This window comes from Cervus elaphus, chromosome 22 (genome assembly GCF_910594005.1).
Source record: "Cervus elaphus chromosome 22, mCerEla1.1, whole genome shotgun sequence".
Lineage (NCBI taxonomy): Eukaryota > Metazoa > Chordata > Mammalia > Artiodactyla > Cervidae > Cervus > Cervus elaphus.
Window position 1 is genome coordinate 43,542,017 of NC_057836.1, and position 13,348 is coordinate 43,555,364.

Genomic DNA, 13,348 nt, shown 5'->3' on the forward strand with positions numbered 1-13,348 from the left:
CAGTTGGTCAGTCATGTCCAACTCTTTGCGATCCCATGAACTGCAGCATGCCAGGCCTCCCTGTCCATCACCAACTCCCAGAGTCCACCCAAACCCATGTCCATTGAGTCAGTGATGCCATCCAACCATCTCATCCTCTGTCGTCCCCTTCTCCTCCTGCCTTCAATCTTTCCCAGCATCAAGGTCTTTTCAAATGAGTCAGCTCTTCGCATCAGGTGGCCAAAGTATTGGAGTTTCAGCTTCAACATCAGTCCTTCCAATGAACACCCAGGACAGCTCTCCTTTAGGATGGACTGGTTGGATCTGTTAGAGTGAAATACAGAGAATCAGGAAATCTGGCCCCATCCCCTTTTCCCATTGCAGGCTCCTTCTCTGGCAGCCAGAGGAGGGGTGAAGCTTTATCTCTGAATAAAATTTGGAATTTCAACCATTAAATAAAACTTGACATGCTGGTTACTGAACTGATATACCTGGGGTGTCTACCAGCATGAAAGCACTTTTAATTACCTAAAGAGTGAGATAATTGCTTACAGAATCAGAGCAGGAACCAGCCCCATAGCACTGGAGTGGGACAGAGAGACAAAATTGCTTCTGGTTATACCTGCTTAGTCACTGTGACAGTTGTAAATCTATTTTCATCCCAGGAGACACTGGTGAAAGTTAGCAGGATGCACCGGAGCCTCATTAACACTTGAATGGGACTTAGTTCACACAGTGATGTACCTGTTCTCATTTCTAGCTTCATTTAGAAAATCCTATGGCATGTTAGCGGAGAAGGCAATGGCAACCCACCCCAGTGTTCTTGCCTGGAGAATCCCAGGGACGGGGGAGCCTGGTGGGCTGCCGTCTATGGGGTCGCACAGAGTCGGACAGGACTGAAGCGACTTAGCAGCAGCAGCCGCATACCATGCTAGGGAGACTATTGTAAGCTAATGACCATGGAAGAGAAGAATCCAGTAACCTGGCAGCAATCTACTTTGCCTTGAAGGAAGACCAGGCACATTCAAGCACCAGGCACATTCAAGCCACCAATCCTGATTGTTAAAACACAAGACAATAGCTATGGAGTCTCAATCTTGCTACAGGCAGTCAAAGCGTTAATGGGCCTTGAAGAGTAGCATTTCTGCATGTAGTTAATACAGGAATATAGGTGAAAGGTGAAAAAACTAGGGGAAGGAGGATATTACATTGAAACCTGAGTTGAATCTCCATATGTTAGCATATGTTACCACCCTGTACCAACATACTAGTTATTTAAATAGCACCACAACAGCCCCGGTTAGACCATATAGGATCAAAGGAGAAACTAATGATGTAAGCTTTGATGTCTACTCTTTGGGGAAAGAAGATGGTCTTCTTCACTCCCCACTTTTTCTTTAATTATAAAAATGCAGCCCTCTTTGTCCTCAGGGCTGTACTCCCTTGCCTGCCTGCTTGTATCTCTCACAAGCATCTTATGCTGATACATTCACTCTTTGCCCATCACTTTGCCTCACGCTGAATCCTTTCTGCATCAAGACAAAAGAACCTGAGCTCCAGTAAGTCTTGAGACTTTCAATTAAAAGACAGTGGGTTTGCTTCCCCTCTAAGCCAAGAACTGTGGTTCAAGTCCCAGTCTGGGGTATGGCTGGGTTTGAGTCCCATCAGGAGTGTGTTTCAATGCCATCCCTGTGTTCAAAACACCAGAACATCCCCCTGATCCTCCATGCCTGTGCTGCAAGGTGGCAGCTCATAGCCCAGAATTTGGGGTCAGAAAACCTAGATTAATATCTTAATGCTTCCACTTATTATTCATGGGATCTAGAACAATTCACTTAATTTCTCTGTAGTTCAGTTTTCTCACCCATGAAATGGGAACATCACGATTCCCTCACAGAGTTGCTATGAGGATTAAAGAGATACTGGGTACAAATCATTTAGCTAGTGCAAGGGACATTCTCAATGCATAGCTGTGTGTGTAGAGGGTTCAGTTCAGTCACTCAGTTATGTCCAACTCTGCCACCCCATGGACTGCAGCACACCAGGTTTCCTTGTCCATCACCAATTCCTGGAGCCTGCTCAAACTTATGTCCATTGAGTCAGTGATGCCATCCAACCATCTCATCCTCTGTCATCCCCTTCTCCTCCTGCCCTCAGTCTTTCCCAGCGTCAGGGTCTTTTTCAATGAGTCAACTCTTCGCATGAGGTGGCCAAAGTACTGGAGTTTCAGCTTCAACATCAGTCCTTCCAATGAATATTCAGGACTGATTTCCTTTGGGATTGACTGGTTTGATCGCCTTGCAGTCCAAGAGACTCACAAGAGTCTTCTTTAACACCACAGTTCAAAAGCATCAATTCTTCAGCACTCAGCTTTCTTTATGGTCCAACTCTAACATCCGTACACGACTACTGGAAAAACCATAGCTTTGACTAGACAGAACTTCGTCAGCAAAGTAATGTCTCTGCTTTCTCATATGGTCATAACTTTTCTTCCAAGGAGCAAGTGTTTTTTAACTTCATGGTTACAGTCACCAACTGCAGTGATTCTGGAGCCCAACAAAATAAAATCTCTCACTGTTCCCATTGTTTCCCCATCTATTTGCCATGAAGTAATGGAACCAGATGTTGTGATCTTCACTTTTTGAATGTTGAGTTTTAAGCCAGTTTTTGCACTTTCCTCTTTCACTTGCATCAAGAGACTCTTCAGTTCCTCTTCACTTTCTGCCATAAGAGTGGTACCATCTGCATATCTGAGGTTATTGATATTTCTCCCGGCAATCTTGATTCCAATTTGTGCTTCATCCAGCCCAGCGTTTCTCATGATGTACTCTGCATATAAGTTAAATAAGCAGCATGACAATATATAGCCTTGACATACTCCTTTCCCAATTTGGAACCAGTCCATTGTTCCATGTCCGGTTCTAACTGTTGCTTCCTGACCTGCATACAGATTTCTCAGCAGGCAGGTCAGGTGGTCTGGTATTCCCACCTCTTTAAGAATTTTCCAGTTTGCTGTGATCCACACAGTCAAAGACTTTGGCATATTCAATAAAGCAGAAGTAGATATTTTTCTGGAACTCTCTTGCTATTTCAGTGATACAATGGATGTTGAAAATTTGATTTCTGGTTCCTCTGCCTTTTCTAATCCAGCTTGAACATCTGGAAGCTCATAGTTCACATACTGTTGAAGACTCACTTGCAGAATTTTGAGCATTACTTTGCTAGCGTGTGAGGTGAGTGTAATTGTGTGGTAGTTTGAGCATTCTTTGGCATTGCCTTTCATTGGGATTGGAATGAAAACTGACCTTTTCCAGTCCTGTGGCCACTGCTGAGTTTTCCAAATTTGTTGGCATAATGAGTGCAGCACTTTCACAGCATCATTTTTTAGGACATGAAATAGCTCAGCTAGAATTCTATCACCTCCACTAGCTTTATTCATAGTGATGCTTCCTAAGGCCCACTTGACTTTGCATTCCAGGATGTCTGACTCTAGGTGAGGGATCACACCATCATGGTTATCTGGGTCATGAAGATCTTCTTTGTATAGTTCTTCTGTGTATTCTTACCACCTCTTCTTAATATCTTCTGCTTCTGTTAGGTCCATACCATTTCTGTCCTTTATTGTGCCCATCTTTGCATCAAATGTTCCCTTGGTATCTCTAATTTTCTTGAAGAGATCTCTAGTCTCCCACTGTATTGTTTTCCTCTATTTCTTTACACTGATCACTTAGTAAGGCTTTCTTATCTCTCCTTGCTATTCTTTGGAACTCTGCATTCAGATGGGTATATCTTTCCTTTTCTCCTTTGTCTTTAGCTTCTCTTCTTTCCTTGGCTATTTGTAAGGCCTCCTCAGACAACCATTTTGCCTTTTTGCATTTCTTTTTTTTCTTTTCTTTTTTTTTCCCATTTATTTTTATTAGTTGGAGGCTAATTACTTTACAATATTGTAGTGGTTTTTGCCATACATTGACATGAATCAGCCATGGATTTACATGTGTTCCCCATCCCGATCCCCCCTCCCACCTCCCTCCTCACCCCATCCCTCTGGGTCTTCCCAGTGCACCAGGCCCGAGCACTTGTCTCATGCATCCAGCCTGGGCTGGTGATCTGTTTCACCCTTGATAATATACATGTTTCGATGCTGTTCTCTCGAAACATCCCACCCTCGCCTTCTCCCACAGAGTCCAAAAGTCTATTCTGTACATCTGTGTCTCTTTTTCTGTTTTCCATATAGGTTTATCGTTACCATCTTTCTAAATTCCATATATATGCATTAGTATACTGTATCGGTCTTTGTCTTTCTGGCTTACTTCACTGTGTATAATGGGCTCCAGTTCCATCCTTCTCATTAGAACTGATTCAAATGAATTCGCTTTAATGGCTGAGTAATATTCCATGGTGTATATGTATCACAGTTTCCTTATCCATTCGTCTACTGATGGGCACCTAGGTTGCTTCCATGTCCTGGCTATTATAAACAGTGCTGCGATGAACATTGGGGTGCATGTGTCTCTTTCAGATCTGGTTTCCTCAGTGCGTATGCCCAGAAGTGGGATTGCTGGGTCATATGCATTTCTTTTTCTTGGGGATGGCCTTGATCACCACCTCCTGTACAATGTCATGAACTTCTGTTCATAGTTCTTCAGGTACTCTGTCTATCAGATCTAATACCTTGAATCTGTTTGTAACTTTCACTGTATAATCATAAGGGATTTGATTTAGGTCATACCTGAATGGCATAGTGGTTTTCCCTACTTTCTTCAATTTAAGTCTGAATTTGGCAATAAGGAATTCATGATCTGAGCCACAGTCAGCTCCCAGTCTTGTTTTTGCTGACTGTATAGAGGTTCTCCATCTTCGGCTGCAAAGAATATAATCTGTCTGATTTTGGTATTGACCATCTGGTGATGTCCATGGGTAGAGTCATCTCTTGTGCTGTTGGAAGGGAGTGTTTGCTATGACCAGTGTGTTCTTTTAGCAAAACTCTGCTACCTAATGATAAAAAAAAAAAAAAAGGAGAAGCCTGCATCTGTTTGTAACTGTGGTTGCCCAGACACAGATTATCCCTTGAAGGAATCATAAGAGGCTGATAATATTGGTTGCCTTTGGGAAAGAACCTGGGAACCTGGGACAGGGTAGAAGGAAGACTTGATAATATTTAACTTTTGATACCTTCTGAATTTTGAATAATGTAAGTGTATTAATGTTAACTATTTTAAAAGTAAATTTAAATTTCCAACATTACAGAAAATGTCAAATGTACAGAAAAATTGAAGGAATTCTACTGAACACCATGACCCCACTGCAGAGAATTACTCTTACCATTTTGCTAGACTAGCATTATCTCATATATATTAAATCTTTTAAATAAAAATTGATCAATCTCGGGGGTCTGAGGAAGTCACTTTGCTTATTAGTCTTGATTTTCTCTCTGTAAAATGAGATGCATGGAGTAGTATCTTTTTCACTATACCAGGGCTAATCTAGTGGAAGAGCTGTTGACCATCTTGTCCGTGAGGCGTGAGCACCTGCTGGGAGGGGGGGAAGGTTTAAGGAACTCCGTCTTCCTGAGAACAGCCCTCTGTCACATATGAAATTCGATGGGGCCACATGACTAGCCTTGGTCAATGAAATGTAATAGGAAGTATGGTGTGCCCTTCTACCAGAAAAAATTTAAGAGCCGATGTGGTGTTTACCATGTCTGTGTTCACCTGATATACTACCCAGTCAGAGGCCATGTTCTAGATGGTATAGCCACAGACTTCTGAAATCTCCCTCAATCTGGATCACTGAGTTACTACAAGGAGATCAGTTGTCCTGGAAATTCTTCTAGACCCTCAGTGGTCTAGACAACTTTGAATCAAATTCCATCTGAAGTATACACAGATCAAAAATATATGCTAAGGATAAACTATGCATGATGCACTGAATTTTGCATTTGTGAACACTTCTTTCGCTCTTCATTCATTCATTGAAAGCAACATTGACAGAGTGCTAAACATATGTCATGTTCTGGGCTGGATCCCAGGGATATAGCAATGTATATGATACAATGACATCACAATCTAGTTTGGGCAGCAAACATTTGGATAGCAACAAAATTTGGGTAACAATAATAATAACAATGATAAGAAAAAGAATAGTTGATACTTAATGAGCATTTTCTATGTGCCAGGCACTGTGCTAAGCAATTTACATGCAATATCTCAGTTCTAACAACAACGCTATGAAGAAGTATATTAGTCAGTGCTCCTGTTATTTACTGCTGTAAAATAAGCTACACCAAATCACAGTGGCTTAAAAGAGCAATCATTTTATCATCACTCCAAATACTGTAATCTGAACAGGACTAGACTGGGTGATTTATCTGGTCTTGCCTGTGATCACTTATGTGGCTTCATTCAGCTGGAAGGTTGACAGGGCACTGGACTCAGCTACGACACCAGAAAACTGAGCTTCTATCTCTCTGCATGGCATCTGGATGTCTTCCTCTTCATGTGGCATCTCCACATGGTCTGTCCGGAACTTACAGAGCCGCCCAGGCCTTCCAAGAGGACAGAAGCTGTCAAGCCTTCTTCAGGCTTACGCCCACAATAGGCACAGCATCACTTTCATCTCATTCCATTGATCACTTGCAAGCGCCGCTCATAGTCAATAGGAGTTGACAACTCAGGGGCATGAATACTAAAAAGCATGGTTCATCAAGAACCACCAGCGTCCATAGACTGCCATAGAATTCTGTTTGGTGCAAGGGAAATAAACTTGACTAGTGCTAGTTTAAGTTTAAAAGGAAAAGGGTGGGGAAGGATTTATTGGCTTTTTAATTAGAAACCCAGGAGTTCACTGTCTTCAGGAATGGTTGGATCAAGAGACTTGTATGATGTGATCAATGTTTCATCTTCCTCTCCATTTCTTAGATTCTTTCTATGTGATGGGTAAGATAGTTGTCCACCCCTCTAGAACCACATTTTACCACATAGCAACCCCTGAGTGATCAGACAATCTCTTCTTATTTTCTTAACAGAAAGTTCCAGACGGGACTAGATTAGCTTGTTTGGAGCCACATGCCTACTTTCAAGCCAATTACTGTGAGTAGGAGATGGAGCCCTCCTTTTGTCCAGGTCTGGAACACCTACCACCACTGCAGCCCCATAAAACCACATAGAATGGATTCTTTATTTTAAAATAGAGATGAAGAAAAGAGGAAAGAATGGCTCTATTATCAGAAATGTGTCAGGTGATGCTAGGAAGACAGGTGGTACAAGCATCCTCATTTTACAGGTGAAGAATCTGATGCTTAAAAATAGAGAAGGCATTTGCTCAAGCTTGCCCAAGTTCACAAAGCTAGGAGATGCTACAGCCAAGACAGAAAACTGGGTCTCATGGATGCCAAGGCTCCTGTACTTGGCCAAATTATACAGTAGTGTTTGCAAATAAATGACAATAGGACCATGTGACGTGAGCAATGGTAAAGAAGGGGCCATGGTGCAGAGACAATGGGGCAGAGCTATTTGCTGGGCAGTGATGGGGTGATGAGATGAGTCAGGAAGGACTCCCCAGAGGAGGTGGTGCTTAAGCTGGGTCCTTAGGGAGGGTCACTCCAGGACAAGGTATCAGCATGTTCAAAGGTGCCTTGGGAACTTGCAAGATTTTGAAAGAGTGGAGAAAAACAGTGATTTCTTAGCTGAGGGATAAGGATCTCTGGGTTCAGGGATTTAGTATAAGTCTGAGAATTTATCTCTGAATCCAGCCTGGTTTATAAACTGAAAAAGTAATATAGCACATATCACAATTCATCAAATATATTTTAAAGTATTATGGAATTCAGGGTAGCTCTTTGCTGGTAGATGTTTTCTAAATCGATAGATACTAAAAGTAGAACTATTGCCATGCTCGGTTCAAGAATTATTTTGATGTCATAAAGGAGGCTTCCTACTGAAAAAGACAGAGATATTGATCCTCAAGTGCATGTTGCAAAGGAGCCACTTCTACAAATGAGGCAGAGGAGGGCATTGGGACCTGCTCAAGGGGTTTCACCGCTATCACAAAGATAGATGGGGGTGAGGGGTGGGCTGGAGGGTTTTAGGTAATAGGGAGGTAGGTTCCAGAAGGTAGGTGTGAAGAATGGTTGAAGGGGCTGATTCTGCAGATGATGTGCACATAAGAGGCTGCTGCTAGTGAGTGTCAGGAGATTACAGAATGAAGAGCACAGGGTCTGGAGCCAGACTGCCTGGGTTCAAATCCCAGCTCTGTTACTTATCTGCTGTGTGACTTTAGGCAAGATACTTAGCCTCTCTGATGCCTTACTTTTTTCATCTGTAAAATGGGAATAATGATAGTTTTAGAGGATTGCGGTTGTTCAGTCTCTAAGTCATGTCCGACTCTCCGCGACCCCATGGACTACAGCATGCCAGGTTTCCCTGTCCTTTAATATCTCCCGGAGTTTGCTCAAACTCATTTAGATGATAGATGAGTTGAAAAATGCAAAATGGCTGGAATTATGCCCAGTGTTAACACCATGTAGGAATATTATCACTCTTACTTGTGCATATATCTATATGGCTATTTACTGCGATGGTCCAAGAAAGACTTTAACAGCAGCTTGAACTGTAGGGCATAGAGAGCTGATGAAGAAATGCTTGGAGGCGTATATACATATTTACATGCATGTACAAAGTTACATGTATCCACATCTATTTCAAGTACCATAGTAGATATATTAATATATTAATCTGTATTGTAACTGCATCCTCTTTAAGGGCAGAAGTATTTTCCTAGGTGTTTTGCTCAGAGAATACCTGTTAGGGACCCACTGACTGATTTCACATCATGAAGACAAAGGTTCTCAGGTCTGTCCCATCTAATGCAGATAAGGTGGACCTAAAGAAAGACCCAGAAGACTCCTTTCTTCAGCCCAGGATGGGCAGTCAGTCCATGGACCTCTGAAGGAATCTCAGGAAACAGATGAGGATGGAACCAGACTGGGATCTTGTTTCTTCAGAGCTTGAGAGTCACGGAGAACGGGGATCAGACCAGGAGGGTGTCCATGGAAGGAGGGACCATGCTCCAGAGCAGCGTTGGCTCCTGGGACATCTCTGCCTTTCTTCACTGCCCACTCAGCACATCCTGGGCTCAGAGGGGACGGGGAGTCCAACCACTGCCTTTGCAGCTCACACACTTCCCTTCATGGGAACAGGGGCCACACATTTCCTCCACTTTTCAGAGAAGACGGAAGTCTGGAGAGGTAAGTGGTTCCAATATAGTGTAAGAGAAAAGAGGGAGGAACAGCCCTGCTGAGCCTGTGTGAAACCCCACTCTGGATGGGAGCTTTAACGTACCATCTTAGACAGGAATCTGCTGAAGTGGGTAGATTGTGCCCATTTGACATATAGAAAAACTGAGCTCAAGTGGATAGAGCACCTCCTTGAGTTCCCAGGTGGTCTAGAATTTACAGAACATTTCCTTCCATTGAGTAGGGAGGGGAGTGAGAGGAGGGAATTCAGGGACCAGCCCATGTTTTTGATTCATCCTACTGATGTTTCTTTATCACTTGTGGATCTAAAATTTCAACTGCGCTCTTGCCCTGGAGTTTAGAGTCTTTGGGGAACTGCTTGCTACAACCTACTCAGCCTGGAGAGTGGGACCCCCGTCTCCCTCCTTGCTCCAAAGTCACTCAACACTGGGACTTGACTTTCACGTGTCCTGGAGGATAGTCCAGGTCATGCTTCTCAACCCTCCTCACCCAACAAAAGTGAGAGGCCTTAGCCCACACTTGTGGTCTGAGGGAATTCAAGTGGGGGGTCACTTCCTCGGTCCCTTACCTGCTCACCTCTCAGCCTGCAAGACCAGGTCCCAGCTGTGACAACAAGAATGGAACTCCCCTAAAACTCTAATTCAAAAAGATACATTCACCCTAATGCTCATAGCAGCACTATGTATAATAGCCAAGACATGGAAGCAATCTAAATGTCCATCGACAAATAAATAGATAAAGATGCAATATATAAATATATATGTGTATGTATATATATATATGTGATGGACTATTACTCAGCCATAAAAAGAGTGAAATAATGCCATTTGCAGCAACATGGATTATCATACTAAGTGAAGTAAGTCCAAGAGTGACAAATGTCATATGATATCACTTATATGTGGAATTTAACATATGATACAAATGAACTTATTTACCAAACAGAAACATACTGTCAGAGAAAACAAATTTATGGTTACTAAAGTGGGAAAAAATGGGGGATGGATAAACTAGGAGTTTGGGATTAGCAGATAAAAACTATTGGACATAAAATAGAACATAAAAAAGAACAATGTCCTACTGTAAAGTATAGGGAACTATATTCATAATCTTGTAGTAAACGACAATGGAGAAGAATATGCAAAAGAATCTATACAGATATACACATATATGTAAAACTTAGCTTTGCCAGACACCAGAAACTAATACAACATTGTAAATCAACTTTTACTTCAATTTTAAAAAGGCAAAACAAGAAGAACAGAAGTGTCCTTTCTTGTGTCTGTGCTAGGTCGCTTCAGACATTTCTGACTCTTTGTGACCCCATGGACTACAGCCTGCCAAGCTCCTCTGTCCATGGGATTCTCCAGGCAAGAATACTGGAGTGGGTTGCCCTGCCCTCCTCCAGGAGACATTCTCAACCCAGGGATCAAACCCACGTCTCTTACATCTCCTGTGTTGGCAGACACTGAACCACCTGGGAGACCGAATTCCTTTCTTGTTATTGTTGTTCAGTTGCCAAGTTGTCTCCTTTCTTACTTGTCTGCAAATCATTTTAAGAATTTGGGTAGAAGTTTGGAGTTCCTGAAAGCTCACTGACTGAAGAATCTGTTCAGAACCCAGCAAACAGCTGAGTACATTTCTATTTCTGTGCATGACATCATTCTCCAATTTAGCAGGGATACTACAAAAGCAAGGCATCTGGTGGTACGTCTGTGCATGTGCAGCTATTGAGCACACGCTCCATTCCTATGACCGCTGTCTGCATCAGGTCTTCCCATGTCGTTGTTCAGTCGCTCAGTCGTGTCTGACTCTGCGACCTCATGGACTGCAGCATGCCAGGCTTCCCTGTCCTTCACTATCACCCAGAGTTTGCTCAAAACTTATGCCCATTAAGTTGACGATGCCATCCAAGTATCTCATCCCCTGTCATCCCCTTCTCCTCCTGCCTTCAATCTTTCCCAGCATCAGGGTCTTTTCCAATGAGTCAGCTGTTTGCATCAGGTGGCCAAAGTATTGGAGCTTCAGTTTCAGCATCAGTCCTTCCAACGAATAATCAGGACTGATTTCCTTTAGGATTGACTGATTTGATCTCCTTGCTGCCCAAGGGACTCTCAACAGTCTTCTCCAGCACCACAGTGTGAAAGCATCAATTCTTCTGTGCTCAGCCTTCTTTATGGTTCAACTCTCACATCTGAAAATGACTACTGTATAGCTTTGACTATACAGACCTTTCCATGGGTGTGTATTTCACCCTCACCACACTCCAGGGAAGTCCTCACACGAATCCCCACTTACACAACCAGAAGTAGAGGCTCAGAGAGGGTGACTCTCTGGCTGCATCACACAGGATGAGCTGGCAATCCAAGCTAATACTGTCCTTTCCTGTCCCTAGGCGATGGCAGCAGACATCACTGTTCCCAAATACTTACCCCCCTCCCTGCCCCACCTCACTCTGCTTGCCCCACTTGCACCACTGCAGCCCTCCCCTATGGACACCAGGCTACCCATTCTGCTGTTCACCTGCTCAGAGAGACAGTTTGAAAATATTCAGAATGGGCTGAAACTAAGGGAAAATCAAAAGTAAATAACCATAATGGAAAAGGAGCTGGAGAAGAAGAAGAAGATAAAGATCTCTCAGGGAATAAGATTATATAATCAAGGTGCCTTGACACAGCCCTATAGTGGAAATCTCATCTTCATTCTCCAGATGTGAAACTGATGTTCCTAAAGGCTAAGCAATTTGCCCCAAGGTCATCCAGCTAACAAGTCGGCCAAGCCACGCTTTGAAACCAGGTCGATGTGGCATCAAGGTCTACGTGGTTTTCTTTTCACTCTGCCTCTGAAAGGTCCCTGATCCCAACAGGCTCATAGACAGGGTGGGGCCAGACAAGTCAGTGGATAATCGCGCCACAGCAACTGTCCTGGTAAATGCAGGGAACATGAGCATGGCGTGCAATTGGGAGTGGGGAGCGATTAAAGAGGGCTTCAGGAAAGAGCTGACACCTGAATTAAGTCATGAGGGATGAGCAACTGTTGTCATGGGCCTGCAGGAGGGAGAGGGCAAGAAACATCCAGAAAGGGAGCACACTGTCACTTCTGGTCACTCCTACAAGCTACTGCTGTCAAGGTGGACGAGGAAATCCTTCAGGGCAAAGGGAAGGCAGTGTCTCCCATCTGTCTCCTGTCTGCTGAGTGTCACCCACCACGACTATGCCCAAGAAAACATCTGCTATGTGATATTTTGTCATCTGCAAGATTCACTAACAATCTTGGGGGGAAAAATGTTTTTAACTCAGGTGACATTCACAGAACAGAAAGCTACATTTTAAAGTAAAGCTTTCAGTGGCATTTTTTCTCATTAGGAGGAAAACAAAATTCAATATTCATAAGAAGCAATTAACATCTCTTTAAACAAGTGAAAACAAATTCAGTAGATAATAATAAATACACAATATAATGTAGTTTTCAGTTATATTATTATTATACATGTATTATTATAGATTATTATGTTCCTCTTTAAATATTTAACCTGTAATAAAAGACAGTGTTCTTTGGATGAATACTATGTTTCAGTGGCATTTAATGTCTTCACAGTATTGTGGGACCATCATCTCTGTCTAGTTCCCAAACCTCTTCATCACCCATAACAATAATAATACCCTTTACTCATTAAGCAGTCATTCTCTGGTCTCTGCCAGCCCCTGACCACCACCAACCCACTTTCTGCACCTATGAATTTACCTATTCTGGATACTTCCTGTAAATGGAATCATACAGTATGTGGATGATTTTTGTGCCTGGTTTCTTTCACTGAGTATGTTTTCAGTTTCATTTGATAGTTCACGCCTTTTCCAGCTAAGCAGCAGAGAACAGAGCACGGACCATTGTCTAAATATGCCCCAGCATCTCCTGCCCGTGGCTCACGCCTCGGCCTCTCCCCTGTTCCTCCTCTTCCCTTTGGCATGGTCCTACCCTCTTTCAGGACCCAGAAGGCGATCCAGAGTCTGAGTGTGAGTCCTCTCCCTGCCACGTCCCTCGGCATGTTCCAGTCCCTCTGAGCCTCAGGCTTCCCATCTGTAAAACGAGATGGTTGACACAGTATTTTAGTACAAC

At 43.1% G+C, this 13,348-nt stretch overlaps 1 long non-coding RNA gene across 1 annotated transcript in view; it reads right to left on the reverse strand.

Moving 5' to 3' along the window:
* Positions 1-276: 276 nt before the first annotated feature.
* Positions 277-13,348, reverse strand: part of LOC122680642 — a 54,172-nt gene continuing 41,100 nt past the window's right edge. Inside the window, exons 2-3 of the long non-coding RNA XR_006336738.1 lie at positions 13,208-13,309; positions 277-303 (exon numbers count right to left, since the gene is read on the reverse strand). This is a non-coding gene — a long non-coding RNA (uncharacterized LOC122680642). The remainder of the gene's footprint in view (positions 304-13,207; positions 13,310-13,348) is intronic.